Source organism: Pseudochaenichthys georgianus, chromosome 14 (genome assembly GCF_902827115.2).
Source record: "Pseudochaenichthys georgianus chromosome 14, fPseGeo1.2, whole genome shotgun sequence".
NCBI classification, from domain to species: Eukaryota; Metazoa; Chordata; class Actinopteri; order Perciformes; family Channichthyidae; genus Pseudochaenichthys; species Pseudochaenichthys georgianus.
This window is the reverse complement of record NC_047516.1, coordinates 8,579,703-8,597,680: the sequence shown is the minus strand read 5'-3', so window position 1 is coordinate 8,597,680 and position 17,978 is coordinate 8,579,703.

The window sequence follows — 17,978 nt, the reverse complement described above, 5'->3', positions numbered from 1 at the left end:
GCTCTCTGGCGTCATTAACTCACTGAGCAATGCCCATCGTTTGATACTGTGACCAAAAAAGTTGTAGAGCGTCTCTACAGTGTCATAGAACTGCTTCACTCCAGGGACATTTTTAACAGAGTCGTTGAGTGCTAGGTTGAGATTATGAGCAGCGCAATGAACATAGTGAGCAAGGGGCTCCTTCTCCGCTATTCTTGCTTGCACGCCTGAATACACACCACTCATATTAGCCGCCCCATCATAGCCCTGTCCGCGACATTTAGACAGATCTAATCCGTTTTTCTCTATAGAACCAAGGATTTTGTTTTCAAGCTCTGAAGCTGATGAACCTTCAGTCACTTCAAAACCCAAAAAGACTTCATTGATCTGTACATCTGTTGCAATATCCATGTCGTTCTTAACAACAGTTATGTAACGGTAAACCTGACTCAACTGGTCTATCTTTGACACATCTTGCGTTGTGTCCATGATGACGGAATAAAATGGGGCTTCGTTTATTTCATCAATGATGTCAGCTTTCACACGTTGAGATAATATTTAAATAATCTCATCTTGAATCTGGTGACTGAGGTATTTCACTGACCCTTCTGGTCGGTTGATTAGCTCTTTCAAAACAGGGTCGTAGCGAGCCAATAATTCTATTATTGACAAAAAGTTGCCAGCTTTTCCCTGACCTAGAACCTCTCGATGGCCCCTGAATGCCAAGTTGCTTGAAGCTAGAGTGAGAGTTACATTAACAATGCGCTCCATGACCTGTCTCCAAAATTGGGCAGCATTACGCACATTCCTCTCCATGTCAGCGTCTATTGTGCCGTTGGTTTTCCACTGCTCATATACTATGCATGCACCAAGGTGTATTTGAGTGGATTCATGCCTCTCAATTTTTGTAGAAAGATGTTTCCAGTCTTTTATTCCGTTTACCCATGCATTGTTGTAGAACGGTACGTTTCGGTTGGCAAAAAGCCAGCAAGGCTCACAGTAGCAGCAGTCCAATTTTGGGGAATAGCACATCCAGCTGCGTGGAAATTTCATCCCAACTTTAGTGGTGGAGGTGTAATAGCTTTCTGAAAAGCAACGGTTATCCTTGTCTTTGGGAAATGGACCTTTGGGTTTGCATGGGCCCATTTTAAGGATATATCTTTTGATATTGGCGTCCTCAATGTTTTCAAAATAGTTTGCCCGATCAGTCGGAAAACGCTCCAGAGGATAATTGCAGGACACATCATGATCCGTGGTCTGAGTTTCACCCGTAGGTGTAGCGTGAGGAGGAGACCTGTTGCTGCTTTCATTCCCAGTGTCCAGTACTTCTTCGCCTTGCGGCGCAGCAGGTAAGGAGCCGGAGGGGGAGGGGTGCGGCTGGTCAAGCGTCAGGCCTGGCTCTCTAGACGAGGAGCTAGCAGCTGCTTTGTCGTCCCTATTATCACTACAGCCGAGAGACAGAAAAGGAAATAAGCTAGGCGGCCGAACTACACGAAGCAAGTAACAACAACCATATGATATCAACATTTGCCACAAACTCACACTTTCTTGTTGACAGTGTGTGTCCGTGATTGTAGCCTACCTGTTCATCTGGCTAACCCCCGCTAACGTTGTTGGCGGGCTGGGGCTCGGGAATGAAACACCGCTGGCAGTGGCAACAACTTCAGGTTCATCTCCCGCAGGAGGAGGAGTAGGGAGAAAAAAGTATCCATCTAGCTTGGACAATTTGGCCTTTTGGTCCTCCTTTTTATCTTTTTCTTTGCGTTTTGTAGCTCCACTTTTGTGTTTATAGCTGCTCATGCTTAGGCAGTGCTCTGTTGAATGACAAGTGATTGATGATGACGTTGACGTTCATTTACGTATGATGTTGATGGACGGCTGTTGATGACGATTTTACCCAAAAATACATTTGGAGACAATAGAAGGGATTCACTTGCAATTTTTCATGTTTTAATGTTAAATGTGAGTGTGAAAATAGCAGCACAAGTTCAACTCATATTATAGGCTACAATGCTTTATACCTAATATGACCACGAACGTCAGTGCACTCAGTGGCGCGAGGCAGCAGGGCCCGCCGGCGAATATCTCGGGGGCGGAGCCTGCTGCCTCGGCGACGGGCCCCCATTGGGTCCCGGGCCCGGGGAGCCCTGCCCCTACAGCCTCCCCTGAAGCTCCGCCCCTGGTTGCATATGTAGCAGGATGAGAGTCCTAATCCCTTGTAAAGCATATTCTCCTCGTTTGGCTCTTGTGAGCGTGTCGCCGCCAGGGGGCACCCTATAAAGGGGCAGAGGTTTCTAGCTGGCTGTCTCTTGTTTGTTGGTACACAGACCCGCCCCACTTGCGTGTTTGCCGTGTTTGCTTCCGCCACCTAATGCTGTATTTGTATTTATTCATAAACCTAGGGCCAATCCAATGGTTAAGGGACATCTGCTGTTTTGCTTCCCCGGAGAAAGAATGTTTATCGGCAGTATAACGTCACAACTGCTGTCGAGCCTGCTTAGGTGTTTGGGCTACCGTTACCACATTGTGGCTCCTGATTGCTGCTTCTGGCCAACTTTGCGTCGCCTACTGCGGAGGCTCGCTCACCAGTTAAAGTGCTGCTTTAACTGCACGCCTTCCTGCTGCCTTGCTTGGGCCGACACTCGAAGTGTGGACGTCACTGAACTCTGGGGCTAACTCCCTCTATAACTTATCCTTACTTTGGCCAACTTGATTTAAATTAGTTTGTTTATTTTATTCTAGTTGTTTATTTTGTTTAACTGAACCTTTTTTCTTTTGATTTGTTTTATTCTTAAATGTGTATCTGCTTATGAGAACATATTTGATATTGTGTTTATTACTTTGATTTACTTATTTAGCCCCCATTAACTGTGTTCCCCTCTTGTTTCCCTACTTAGTTACTGAGAGCTGAAGGTGGTGGTGCTGCTGTCCAAGGTGGTGGTCTTCCTCTCTTCTTTTGTGTGTGATATGCTCCCCCGGGATTTGATTTCCTGCATGTATGACTGGGGTGATTTAAAGGAGACCTATCATGCTATATTTAAATTATATAGTGTATGACCATACCTATATAAGTTATATTTATACATTTTATTTTTCAAAATACCAAACAGATCATTTTTTAGACATGCCTCGTTTCGCTCATTTTCGCTCAATTCCAAGCCCGTCTTTGAAAATTCTGAGCAGCAGCTGACCACGCCGCCCTGCAGAAGAGCAGGCATGAGCCGGCGAGAGTCACGTTACCATGCTTGCTGTGATTACGAGTGTCGAATAAACATGTCATCTAAGAGCAATGCATGTGTTCAAGCATATTATCAATTTGATCCAGAAACTGACCCTGAAGCAGCGGAGGTTTTGGTGGAGGTGCAAAAATCTCGGTTGCAGCAGGACGTTTCTGAATGGTTAGCTGACAAGCTGTTGTCCCTATTTATTTTATTCTGTTACGATGCTTGCTCCTTATTCCGTTCATATTTTGGCTAATTAGCAAGAATGCAATGTGTACAGTTTGTAACGCAAAAACAGCGATATATATATATATATATTTATAAAGGGAGACATTCATATTTTCAGCATATATACAATGGCCTCATTGCGTTTATTAATAGTTTACAGTCCTTTTCTTCCAACATCGTGCAACAACCGTTGGAAAGTTGAATAATTTAGGATGATAAAAAGTATAACTCCAACAACACCTCAGTTGTCAGCAATGTGTGTAGTTTCATGTGTTTTTAAAAGCTCAGTTATTGACTTCTTTGTGCAAATTGCGCCACGATGCCTTCTGAACGGAGAATGTGTGCTGCATGGAGATACCACAGGTAACATTTTTGACAGCTTTACTAAGTTGTCTGTTTAAATACATTTTTCACATGTCATTCAATATATGTTTATCACAATGTGTCAAGACGGATGCAGTAACTTGAGGACTGTGTAACCTGTATGGTGGACCATCCTGGATTGGAGCCTGTGTGCCTAAATGTGTTCTCCCTGCAGAATGCGTTGAATATTTACAGAGCTGAACATGGTGGACTACAGTTGAGACAAATAGAGCAGTGAGTGGTTTGTTTGTTTTGACTGAAATTGTAAAACGAATGCTAATATTGTTCATGGAAATAAATACTGGTGTATATGGCTTTATGCAATCTTTCATTCTGTCATTGTACATGTACTATTATATTATATACTACACAGCAATGGCATAACACACCCATGTGTACGACAAAAATGTCCACAACCTTATGCTTTTGAAATCAGAATATTCTTTACCCATCCAAACATGAATAATCACGACACATTTTGATATCAACTCGAACTTTATTGTCAAAATCAACGGTTAAAAAAACCCATAAAAAAAAAACTAAATGTAGCCTACTTGTATTTTGTTTAAATGACACTAAATAGTTTTACAGAAGCTTTGTGAGCTGGTGCTGGGGCTTCCTTGGACGCAGGATCAGAGTGGTGATTCCGGCCTGCGTTGTCCTTAGGATACGCAGGGAGTTTCCTGATCCGTGAAATGTCGATGTTGGGTTCAGACAGCAGCCAAATTGAACCGTGTAGCATACCCGGCGATGACCTCCTCCCTGTCAGGTCGCTCATAATGGTGCAGGGTCCACAAAGACTTGGTCGAAGATGAGGTCCATCAAGTTGGCCACGTTGGGCTGTGCAATGGTAAAAAAAGCACAACAAAAAATGTGGTTTAGATTAGTATATGCATGTAAAAAACTGAAACTTCTTTCTAATTTTTTTATTTTATATTTGTAAATAGTTGTATAATAAATATTTTAAACACTTACGGAATGTGGAGTCAGTCTTTACTGGTTTTGCTCTGCATTCTCCCTTCCTGGCCTTTGGGAACTGCAGTTTATACAGAGGGTTTCCAGTGGATGTAGTGGCGTGTGCATGCTCAGCGTTTTCATTGTAGTGCAGGGCTGCCAGGTACAGTCTTTCATTTCCGCTATGATACAAAAAAATGTAAATAATAGCAAAGGATGTACAAATTGTCACTAATTAGTAAGTATGTGAGGTGCTGACCTGTAAAGAAGAACACATAGTTAGAACAAAATCATCTCAACTTAGTATTCAGGATGAGAAAATACTATTTGGATAAATATAGTCTGAAATCCCAAAAGATGGGGCTAAAACTCTCTATTTAGCAAAGCTCTTTGCTAAGCCTTTTCCAATCCGAGTTAGTTTTGAACCGTAACGTGCATGCTGTGTTTCTGACTCAATACAGGTGATGTGTTGGAGAGGGGCTGAGCTCAGTAGACTGACTGTAATGAGTGCTAGCCACTAATTAGCCTGTTGCTAGAGGTAAGGCCTTGTCAACAACAATAGACCAACGGGGCTTTAGTTCAGTTTTACTCGTGGTGTGTGTGTCCCCTCGCATAGGCCTACATACACAGTGTTGTATCCTAACACACCCCCATTTATATTCATGTGCGCAAACAAGTAAACACACAAAAGCTTTTACATATAACGCTGGAAAAATCGGCATGTCTCATTAGCGTAGCGTAGCTTAGCTTACAGATCGATGATATCTGATCGTTCTTACAGACTACAATCACAAAAGCTTTTACATATAACGCTGGAAAAAACGGCACTTGCCTACAGAAGATTACGTTTGTTATTATAACTTACTCAATATGATTTTAGAGGATACAAAATACTAATAAATAGGAGAATAAATACTTGTGTTATCGCCTAGGGTGTGGCTTTACAGCCTGCACACAGATCGCCATTACGGCAGTATGTCGGAACATGTTAGCAAATGCCTGATAATTCAAATAAAAGACAAAGCAAAGACTGCGGAGTGTACAAAATAAAATGCTACAAAAATATATAAACACCTAACCGATTACTATTTGGGTTTGAGGCGACATTGATACGACGAAGCTACATGCTACAAGCTAGAGATAGCTTTATCAGGAAAAACACCGCTAAATAAAAACTTACAGCTTCAAAATTGGATGTGTCCTCACTGGCCTGGTCCCGGATGGTTGGTATTGATCCCGGGTTTAGCATTACTTTGGAGGCATATCCGTGTTGGACTTGAGACAAGTTCATAAACATGTCCGTCGTAAAATGTTTGGAACACACAAACAGAAATATGCCGTGGTCTTCTGGCACATGTCCCTTGTAAATGAAGTCTAGCCACAGATTCATTTATTTTTCCACTGATGGCATCGCATGCAGTCCCCTGTCCCGAGTCTTGCAGCCAACAACAGCACAACGTTTAACTGGCTTAGACATCCTGGCAAGAGCAGGCAAAAACACATATGTGGGTTGATTTAGCCTGCCGATAGCCTATATGCGAATGAGAGGTTTGGCAATGCACGTGGCCGTGGCTCATTCCCCTGATAGGTGGAGAGTTGACCAATAAGCCGAGGACTTCTCTGTGACGTAGAAAAGTATTGAGATCTGGATCCGTTTTTTTCAGATCCGTTGCAGCCCCTTTTTTAGAGATTTGGCGAAGGAGGAAAATAGAGAGGGTTGTGTTTTCTGACACTTGGTGAGTTCCCTGGAACTGGACACATATTCATGTATAAAAGACGTACAAAGGTGCATTTTGCATGATAGGTCCCCTTTAAGTTTGGTTTGTTTGGGGATCCTTCCACTCATTCGTCGACCCTATCCCCCCACTGGTAAGCCTCAGCCCCTAATTCATTTTTCCCCTTTGTGCTACAGTCCTGTGTGACTGTATTTAACTGCATTTTAACTAGTGACTGGTGCCAAATAAAATTGTATATTTTTGATAACTTGAAACCGCGTCTCCTGCTCCATTAGTATTCGAACCTATGTGTCCTCTCTGTAACTGAAAGAAGTGTTAATATTTCCTCAGGTGAAACTCCCAAGGTGGCGTTGTCGGAATTGTGAATGGTGTAATCAAACCAACTTTCACAACTACATTCACCTATCCTCCCCTTTGCGGCTACTGCCACACATACAACAACTGGGACATGGTGAGATTGTAACAAATCAGGACTACATATAAAAAAAGACACAAACAAAGTCTTCAAACACAAAATTGATAAACAGAAAGCTTTTAAATCACATATTAGAAGCATATTTTAATCACATTTTAGCACCAACTCCAGAGATAAGGATCTGTCTCAGTCTGGCTTGCAACTTGTTTGTGTCTTCTTCAGACAATTGTTTATCTTGAGTCTCCTCCATTTGGCGCTTTGTTAGTAGCACCCATTCAGCGCTGGGCGTATGTGCTGGAAGAAGCTGCCTATCTCTATCCTCTGAGAGCTGGAATTATTCAATCTTCAGGTCTGAACCAAGACACTGATTTGTTCTCTATTTGGGATGTAAAAAACTGTTTCTGCCTTGGATACAACTTCATGAGTCTGCCTTGATTGTACCCATAATCATAGGGAGAACCTGATTCATCTTGACAGGTACTTTGTGCAGAATTCAATACATTGGTGTTGCTGTGTCCAAAGTGTTGTACCAATGTCATGGTATACTGGTGTTTTGTGGTTAATTGAATAATATGATAGATTAACACCTACCACATATTTACAATATTAAAGCTATGGGGAAGTTTGGCGGTGTGTAGTGGAGCAGATTGATACTTTGTGTAGAGCTGTGGTCTGTCTCTTATTAAGGTCATTGTTCATGCGCTGAATTTTATTCTTGAGAACTTGTGTACTCTTTTATTTTGCAAAAACCAGCAAGGAGGATCTTGTAGGCTTAGACAGAAAACCCTGTACCAGAATCTGCCTTTTCACTTATCCTCTCCTGTAAATGGTGTTGCACTTTGATTACACATTTGACATGTTAACCATGGTGGTGGTAGATCCGACTTTTTATTTGTAGTCCTGTTGATAGGGGTGTTAGAACAAATTATTATGCGCCATTTCCCACTATCTCCCCCTCACAAAAAGAAGCATTAGCAGCTGTCAGTCCTAGCCTCTCTCCTGACCTAGGCCATCAGTCTCCTCCCTCGTTTCATGACACCGGCTATGAGTCTCCTATGCCCCCTCCCTCCTCGTCTCTGATGCGTCTTCGTCTCCTGCCACCTGCGAGCAGCCCATTTAAATTTAAAAGGGCCCGGAGGACTCTCATCCTGGCTGTGAGGAGCTCTCTGCTGCGCTGACCTGAATAATATGTGGCTCTTTAATAACGGGTAATGAAAACTTACCACCTCTCTGCACTTAACACTGATGTCTCTCTCCCTGTCCTTCTCAGTTATTCTTCTTCAATTCTCTCATTTTGAATTATTTTATCTATTTCAATTTATTCACTTTCTCTTTGTCTGTGTCTGTCTCTATGAGAGGTCTGAAGGGAATCTGTGAATGGTAATTATCTCGCTCTCTGACCTGTCTGTCACACACACACACACACACACACACACACACACACACACACACACACACACACACACACACCACACACACACACACACACACACACACACACACACACACACACACACACACACACACACACACACACACACACACACACACACACACACACACACACACACACACACACACACACACACACACACACACACACACACACACACACACACACACAAAATCCCCTCTATCATTTATTTCAGCTTCTTTGTGACAGATAGGTTTTCAGCGCTGCCCAGTAAGGAATAATGTGACACCGTTAACGCCTCTTAAGTTTTTATTCAACCTGCTGAATGTGAAAACGTTTTCTATAAATATTTCTGCAGATTTATGTTTAAGGTGTGGGCACTTTTGGATGTCTTACCATTTTTGTATTTTCCCCAAAGCCTAAAAAGCATGCACCGATTACACAGCGCTCAGTCAGATGAACCGAAGTGAGAAAGTATGCAGCGTCTCTTAAGCTATTTCTTACATTCTTCCCTCCACTGCCATTTTTATTTTACACCATGAAACATCATGAAAACCTCAAGAAGAGATTCTCCAAAATTCACACCCTTTGTCTCTATTCCAAGTTATTGGGAGTAGAGTCTATTTAACGCAATAGTAAAATGAATGTCAACTCGTCTGCCCTCCCATTCTCTGTCTAAATCGCACTGCTCTAATGTTATGCAAATCAATCAAGAGAGACAAGTGAATGAAGTAAAGATAATTGTGAATTATAACAGACGGTATGTGATAATAAAAGGCCTTGGCAGTTAGTCTTTGGAGCTTAAACTTTACGGGAAGATTTGTTATCGAGCGGTGTCTGCCCCGAGCAGCAGCGAGATAAATCCCCCATGAGTCAGATGCTGGTGATAGTGACGGTGATAATCAGGAGCGTGAGGAGGAAATGTTGAAACTGATGAATCTGCGGAAACTGGGTGGTGATCGGGAGGGGCATACGTAACGGAAGCATCAATGAAATAAAGGCAAAGAGACAATCTTATTTTAAGAAGTAATAGCTGCTGAATGATATGTCTATGTATGAAAAATAAACTAAAGGCCTAAGCATGCATGAATAATCTTGATCATGGGCTTCCAAACTACAGCCCGCAGGCCGAATGCGGCCATTTTGAATCGGCCCTCAGCAAATTAAAAAAGTATAATGCCATGCGGCCCACAAATGAAAGTTGAGCTTGTCTTGTATTGTACTTCTTAAATATATCTGTAACCATATGTTATATAGTAGTGTTCATGTGTTAATAAGCCCACTTTAAGTCAATTTAAGTTGAAAATATATTCTAGCAAATCTAAGTTGATAAGAAAAAGCCCAATAACTTATTTACATAAAAACCTTGAAATACCCTTCCTATTTCCTCTTATGATAAGCAATCTAAGGCTTCTGTTTAAGGAATGAGCTGCTAACAAAATAAATGAAACCCTCTGGAAAGCTGTCATGTAGGCTGTTGTATCAAGCATAATTTACTTACATTTGATTGATTTGCTAACTCATAACTTCACTTATGAGGCAATAAACCTCACCTCTTGTGAGTGGCCCAGCCCTTCATATATTTTTCTGTATGTGGCTCTCGGTGAAAAAAGTTTGGACACTCCTGATATAGATAAATAAACTTTGACTAGCTAAAATGTGCTTGAGATAATCGTATAAAAGCTGATGAGGGTTGTACTGTTTGCATTACAGTAAACTGAAAGTGAATTGCTTTGAAAAACCTATTCCTACCCCAACAAAATTGATGGTTAATTCTATAATTGTCAGCCTTGATCCAGTTGATTGATCAGCTTGGGGTGACATTATGTATGAAGGTCAAAGATAGCATCCTGTTCTATTTTATAATATTTCAATAAATAGAACAGAAGTTGAGAGCTTTAAAGTAAGGAAGAGAGATATTTGATCTAATACAAATGCGATCATTTATTTTTCCTCATTAAAATCTCTTTTCTGTTTCTCACTCCCAAGGTCACTGATAAAATCTAAAAGCTGTATTTTTTCCCTCAAACATACTCTTTCTTTGTTCTTTTATCTTTATTTACATCCTTCTACTTTTCAGGGGGATCATGCATTTTTCATAGATGCTCACCTCTTTTAGCAGGAAATAATTTGGAAAATGAATACAACATAAGGGATTTGATTAACCAAAGTGAACTTCAAAGTGAACTTCAAACTTTCTTTTTCAAAGACCACATGCTTGCAAGGATGTGTGTGGGGGGGGAACCAATGTGTATGTTACTGTGTCCTTGTCATTTATTAAAAGGCACATATAGTGTGTGTGTGTGTGTGTTCTGAATACAGATAACATCGAGTAGTTCCCACCATTCAAAAGACAGGCCTCTGAAAACTGAATATGCTTAATGATTGGTAATGATAACTTCTCTTTCAATCAGGCTACATGTAAAAGTATGTTTTTGTCTGTTTTTCTACCACTAGGTGTCTATAGTCTAGAGTTGGTTTAGAAATGTCCACATTGGCAGAATATATTTTGGAGACATTTCCTTCCATTAGAGAGCGCCTACATCTCGGGGCAGGACCTTGGGTGTTAGGCCCAGCTCAGATTTTATGCATCGCTGCTGCTGCCTCAAAGTTAAATCAATTAAAATGTGCCCTTGTTTGTGCGGACCTTTTTTAATGGCATGCGTTAAGCTGGATTTATGCTTATGCCGAGACAAATCTAAATGTATATGCAAACCTATGCAGAGCTTGGTGTTACGTTTGGAGGCTTACAGAGAGCCGCATGCGTACACACTAGCAAACGATAAAAACTAAATCCCCTTACCAAGACACTTATCATTATTGGCCAACTCAGTGTGGTTTCATTGCATTATGAATCCAAATTCTTTCACATTTGTTGCATGGATGAAGTTGCTTATTTACACTAGCATTGGTGTGAAATGGAATCCTATTTCCTGATTTCTTCTACTACCTTTGCATTGTGTTTTACTTTATGTGACACCACTTCCTGGTTGATGTATAGTTTGTTACACTTATTTATCCTTCTATAAACAACCACACACACATGTTCTGAATAACATCCTTGTATGTCCACTTACATGTTCAGAAACATATACTACCTTACAATGAATCCCTGTATTCTCGATTTGTCTTACCTTTTCATCTGTTTATTTATTTTCATTTTGATATTGGCGTCCTCAATGTTTTCAAAATAGTTTGCCCGATCAGTCGGAAAACGCTCCAGAGGATAATTGCAGGACACATCATGATCCGTGGTCTGAGTTTCACCCGTAGGCGTAGCGTGAGGAGGAGACCTGTTGCTGCTTTCATTCCCAGTGTCCAGTACTTCTTCACCTTGCGGCGCAGCAGGTAAGGAGCCGGAGGGGGAGGGGTGCGGCTGGTCAAGCGTCAGGCCTGGCTCTCTAGACGAGAGCTAGCAGCTGCTTTGTCGTCCCTATTATCACTACAGCCGAGAGACAGAAAAGGAAATAAGCTAGGCGGCCGAGCTACACGAAGCAAGTAACAACAACCATATGATATCAACATTTGCCACAAACTCACACTTTCTTGTTGACAGTGTGTGTCCGTGATTGTAGCCTACCTGTCATCTGGCTAACCCCCGCTAACGTTGTTGGCGGGCTGGGGCTCGGGAATGAAACACCGCTGGCAGTGGCAACAACTTCAGGTTCATCTCCCGCAGGAGGAGGAGTAGGGCGAAAAAAGTATCCATCTAGCTTGGACAATTTGGCCTTTTGGTCCTCCTTTTTATCTTTTTCTTTGCGTTTTGTAGCTCCACTTTTGTGTTTATAGCTGCTCATGCTTAGGCAGTGCTCTGTTGAATGACAAGTGATTGATGATGACGTTGACGTTCATTTACGTATGATGTTGATGGACGGCTGTTGATGACGATTTTACCCAAAAATACATTTGGAGACAATAGAAGGGATTCACTTGCAATTTTTCATGTTTTAATGTTAAATGTGAGTGTGAAAATAGCAGCACAAGTTCAACTCATATTATAGGCTACAATGCTTTATACCTAATATGACCACGAACGTCAGTGCACTCAGTGGCGCGAGGCAGCAGGGCCCGCCGGCGAATATCTCGGGGGCGGAGCCTGCTGCCTCGGCGACGGGCCCCCATTGGGTCCCGGGCCCGGGGAGCCCTGCCCCTACAGCCTCCCCTGAAGCTCCGCCCCTGGTTGCATATGTAGCAGGATGAGAGTCCTAATCCCTTGTAAAGCATATTCTCCTCGTTTGGCTCTTGTGAGCGTGTCGCCGCCAGGGGGCACCCTATAAAGGGGCAGAGGTTTCTAGCTGGCTGTCTCTTGTTGTTGGTACACAGACCCGCCCCACTTGCGTGTTTGCCGTGTTTGCTTCCGCCACCTAATGCTGTATTTGTATTTATTCATAAACCTAGGGCCAATCCAATGGTTAAGGGACATCTGCTGTTTTGCTTCCCCGGAGAAAGAATGTTTATCGGCAGTATAACGTCACAACTGCTGTCGAGCCTGCTTAGGTGTTTGGGCTACCGTTACCACATTGTGGCTCCTGATTGCTGCTTCTGGCCAACTTTGCGTCGCCTACTGCGGAGGCTCGCTCACCAGTTAAAGTGCTGCTTTAACTGCACGCCTTCCTGCTGCCTTGCTTGGGCCGACACTCGAAGTGTGGACGTCACTGAACTCTGGGGCTAACTCCCTCTATAACTTATCCTTACTTTGGCCAACTTGATTTAAATTAGTTTGTTTATTTTATTCTAGTTGTTTATTTTGTTTAACTGAACCTTTTTTCTTTTGATTTGTTTTATTCTTAAATGTGTATCTGCTTATGAGAACATATTTGATATTGTGTTTATTACTTTGATTTACTTATTTAGCCCCCATTAACTGTGTTCCCCTCTTGTTTCCCTACTTAGTTACTGAGAGCTGAAGGTGGTGGTGCTGCTGTCCAAGGTGGTGGTCTTCCTCTCTTCTTTTGTGTGTGATATGCTCCCCCGGGATTTGATTTCCTGCATGTATGACTGGGGTGATTTAAAGGAGACCTATCATGCTATATTTAAATTATATAGTGTATGACCATACCTATATAAGTTATATTTATACATTTTATTTTTCAAAATACCAAACAGATCATTTTTTAGACATGCCTCGTTTCGCTCATTTTCGCTCAATTCCAAGCCCGTCTTTGAAAATTCTGAGCAGCAGCTGACCACGCCGCCCTGCAGAAGAGCAGGCATGAGCCGGCGAGAGTCACGTTACCATGCTTGCTGTGATTACGAGTGTCGAATAAACATGTCATCTAAGAGCAATGCATGTGTTCAAGCATATTATCAATTTGATCCAGAAACTGACCCTGAAGCAGCGGAGGTTTTGGTGGAGGTGCAAAAATCTCGGTTGCAGCAGGACGTTTCTGAATGGTTAGCTGACAAGCTGTTGTCCCTATTTATTTTATTCTGTTACGATGCTTGCTCCTTATTCCGTTCATATTTTGGCTAATTAGCAAGAATGCAATGTGTACAGTTTGTAACGCAAAAACAGCGATATATATATATATATTTATAAAGGGAGACATTCATATTTTCAGCATATATACAATGGCCTCATTGCGTTTATTAATAGTTTACAGTCCTTTTCTTCCAACATCGTGCAACAACCGTTGGAAAGTTGAATAATTTAGGATGATAAAAAGTATAACTCCAACAACACCTCAGTTGTCAGCAATGTGTGTAGTTTCATGTGTTTTTAAAAGCTCAGTTATTGACTTCTTTGTGCAAATTGCGCCACGATGCCTTCTGAAACGGAGAATGTGTGCTGCATGGGAGATACCACAGGTAACATTTTGACAGCTTTACTAAGTTGTCTGGTTAAATACATTTTTCACATGTCATTCAATATATGTTTATCACAATGTGTCAAGACGGATGCAGTAACTTGAGGACTGTGTAACCTGTATGGTGGACCATCCTGGATTGGAGCCTGTGGTGCCTAAATGTGTTCTCCCTGCAGAATGCGTTGAATATGTACAGAGCTGAACATGGTGGACTACAGTTGAGACAAATAGAGCAGTGAGTGGTTTGTTTGTTTTGACTGAAATTGTAAAACGAATGCTAATATTGTTCATGGAAATAAATACTGGTGTATATGGCTTTATGCAATCTTTCATTCTGTCATTGTACATGTACTATTATATTATATACTACACAGCAATGGCATAACACACCCATGTGTACGACAAAAATGTCCACAACCTTATGCTTTTGAAATCAGAATATTCTTTAACCCATCCAAACATGAATAATCACGACACATTTTGATATCAACTCGAACTTTATTGTCAAAATCAACGGTTAAAAAAACCCATAAAAAAAAAACTAAATGTAGCCTACTTGTATTTTGTTTAAATGACACTAAATAGTTTTACAGAAGCTTTGTGAGCTGGGTGCTGGGGCTTCCTTGGACGCAGGATCAGAGTGGTGATTCCGGCCTGCGTTGTCCTTAGGATACGCAGGGAGTTTCCTGATCCGTGAAATGTCGATGTTGGGTTCAGACAGCAGCCAAATTGAAACCGTGTAGCATACCCGGCGATGACCTCCTCCCTGTCAGGGTCGCTCATAATGGTGCAGGGTCCACAAAGACTTGGTCGAAGATGAGGTCCATCAAGTTGGCCACGTTGGGCTGTGCAATGGTAAAAAAAGCACAACAAAAAATGTGGTTTAGATTAGTATATGCATGTAAAAAAACTGAAACTTCTTTCTAATTTTTTTATTTTATATTTGTAAATAGTTGTATAATAAATATTTAAACACTTACGGAATGTGGAGTCAGTCTTTACTGGTTTTGCTCTGCATTCTCCCTTCCTGGCCTTTGGGAACTGCAGTTTATACAGAGGGTTTTCCAGTGGATGTAGTGCGTGTGCATGCTCAGCGTTTTCATTGTAGTGCAGGGCTGCCAGGTACAGTCTTTCATTTCCGCTATGATACAAAAAAATGTAAATAATAGCAAAGGATGTACAAATTGTCACTAATTAGTAAGTATGTGAGGTGCTGACCTGTAAAGAAGAACACATAGTTAGAACAAAATCATCTCAACTTAGTATTCAGGATGAGAAAATACTATTTGGATAAATATAGTCTGAAATCCCAAAAGATGGGGCTAAAACTCTCTATTTAGCAAAGCTCTTTGCTAAGCCTTTTCCAATCCGAGTTAGTTTTGAACCGTAACGTGCATGCTGTGTTTCTGACTCAATACAGGTGATGTGTTGGAGAGGGGGCTGAGCTCAGTAGACTGACTGTAATGAGTGCTAGCCACTAATTAGCCTGTTGCTAGAGGTAAGGCCTTGTCAACAACAATAGACCAACGGGGCTTTAGTTCAGTTTTACTCGTGGTGTGTGTGTCCCCTCGCATAGGCCTACATACACAGTGTTGTATCCTAACACACCCCCATTTATATTCATGTGCGCAAACAAGTAAACACACAAAAGCTTTTACATATAACGCTGGAAAAATCGGCATGTCTCATTAGCGTAGCGTAGCTTAGCTTACAGATCGATGATATCTGATCGTTCTTACAGACTACAATCACAAAAGCTTTTACATATAACGCTGGAAAAAACGGCACTTGCCTACAGAAGATTACGTTTGTTATTATAACTTACTCAATATGATTTTAGAGGATACAAAATACTAATAAATAGGAGAATAAATACTTGTGTTATCGCCTAGGGTGTGGCTTTACAGCCTGCACACAGATCGCCATTACGGCAGTATGTCGGAACATGTTAGCAAATGCCTGATAATTCAAATAAAAAGACAAAGCAAAGACTGCGGAGTGTACAAAATAAAATGCTACAAAAATATATAAAACACCTAACCGATACTATTTGGGTTTGAGGCGACATTGATACGACGAAGCTACATGCTACAAGCTAGAGATAGCTTTATCAGGAAAAACACCGCTAAATAAAAACTTACAAGCTTCAAAATTGGATGTGTCCTCACTGGCCTGGTCCCGGATGGTTGGTATTGATCCCGGGTTTAGCATTACTTTGGAGGCATATCCGTGTTGGACTTGAGACAAGTTCATAAACATGTCCGTCGTAAAATGTTTGGAACACACAAACAGAAATATGCCGTGGTCTTCTGGCACATGTCCCTTGTAAATGAAGTCTAGCCACAGATTCATTTATTTTCCACTGATGGCATCGCATGCAGTCCCTGTCCCGAGTCTTGCAGCCAACAACAGCACAACGTTTAACTGGCTTAGACATCCTGGCAAGAGCAGGCAAAAACACATATGTGGGTTGATTTAGCCTGCCGATAGCCTATATGCGAATGAGAGGTTTGGCAATGCACGTGGCCGTGGCTCATTCCCCTGATAGGTGGAGAGTTGACCAATAAGCCGAGGACTTTCTCTGTGACGTAGAAAAGTATTGAGATCTGGATCCGTTTTTTTCAGATCCGTTGCAGCCCTTTTTTAGAGATTTGGCGAAGGAGGAAAATAGAGAGGGTTGTGTTTTCTGACACTTGGTGAGTTCCCTGGAACTGGACACATTTCATGTATAAAAGACGTACAAAGGTGCATTTTGCATGATAGGTCCCCTTTAAGTTTGGTTTGTTTGGGGATCCTTCCACTCATTCGTCGACCCTATCCCCCCCACTGGTAAGCCTCAGCCCCTAATTCATTTTTCACCTTTGTGCTACAGTCCTGTGTGACTGAATTTAACTGCATTTTAACTAGTGACTGGTGCCAAATAAAATTGTATATTTTTGATAACTTGAAACCGCGTCTCCTGCTCCATTAGTATTCGAACCTATGTGTCCTCTCTGTAACTGAAAGAAGTGTTAATATTTCCTCAGGTGAAACTCCCAAGGTGGCGTTGTCGGAATTGTGAATGGTGTAATCAAACCAACTTTCACAACTACATTCACCTATCCTCCCCTTTGCGGCTACTGCCACACATACAACAACTGGGACATGGTGAGATTGTAACAAATCAGGACTACATATAAAAAAAGACACAAACAAAGTCTTCAAACACAAAATTGATAAACAGAAAGCTTTTAAATCACATATTAGAAGCATATTTTAATCACATTTTAGCACCAACTCCAGAGATAAGGATCTGTCTCAGTCTGGCTTGCAACTTGTTTGTGTCTTCTTCAGACAATTGTTTATCTTGAGTCTCCTCCATTTGGCGCTTTGTTAGTAGCACCCATTCAGCGCTGGGCGTATGTGCTGGAAGAAGCTGCCTATCTCTATCCTCTGAGAGCTGGAATTATTCAATCTTCAGGTCTGAACCAAGACACTGATTTGTTCTCTATTTGGGATGTAAAAAACTGTTTCTGCCTTGGATACAACTTCATGAGTCTGCCTTGATTGTACCCATAATCATAGGGAGAACCTGATTCATCTTGACAGGTACTTTGTGCAGAATTCAATACATTGGTGTTGCTGTGTCCAAAGTGTTGTACCAATGTCATGGTATACTGGTGTTTTGTGGTTAATTGAATAATATGATAGATTAACACCTACCACATATTTACAATATTAAAGCTATGGGGAAGTTTGGCGGTGTGTAGTGGAGCAGATTGATACTTTGTGTAGAGCTGTGGTCTGTCTCTTATTAAGGTCATTGTTCATGCGCTGAATTTTATTCTTGAGAACTTGTGTACTCTTTTATTTTGCAAAAAC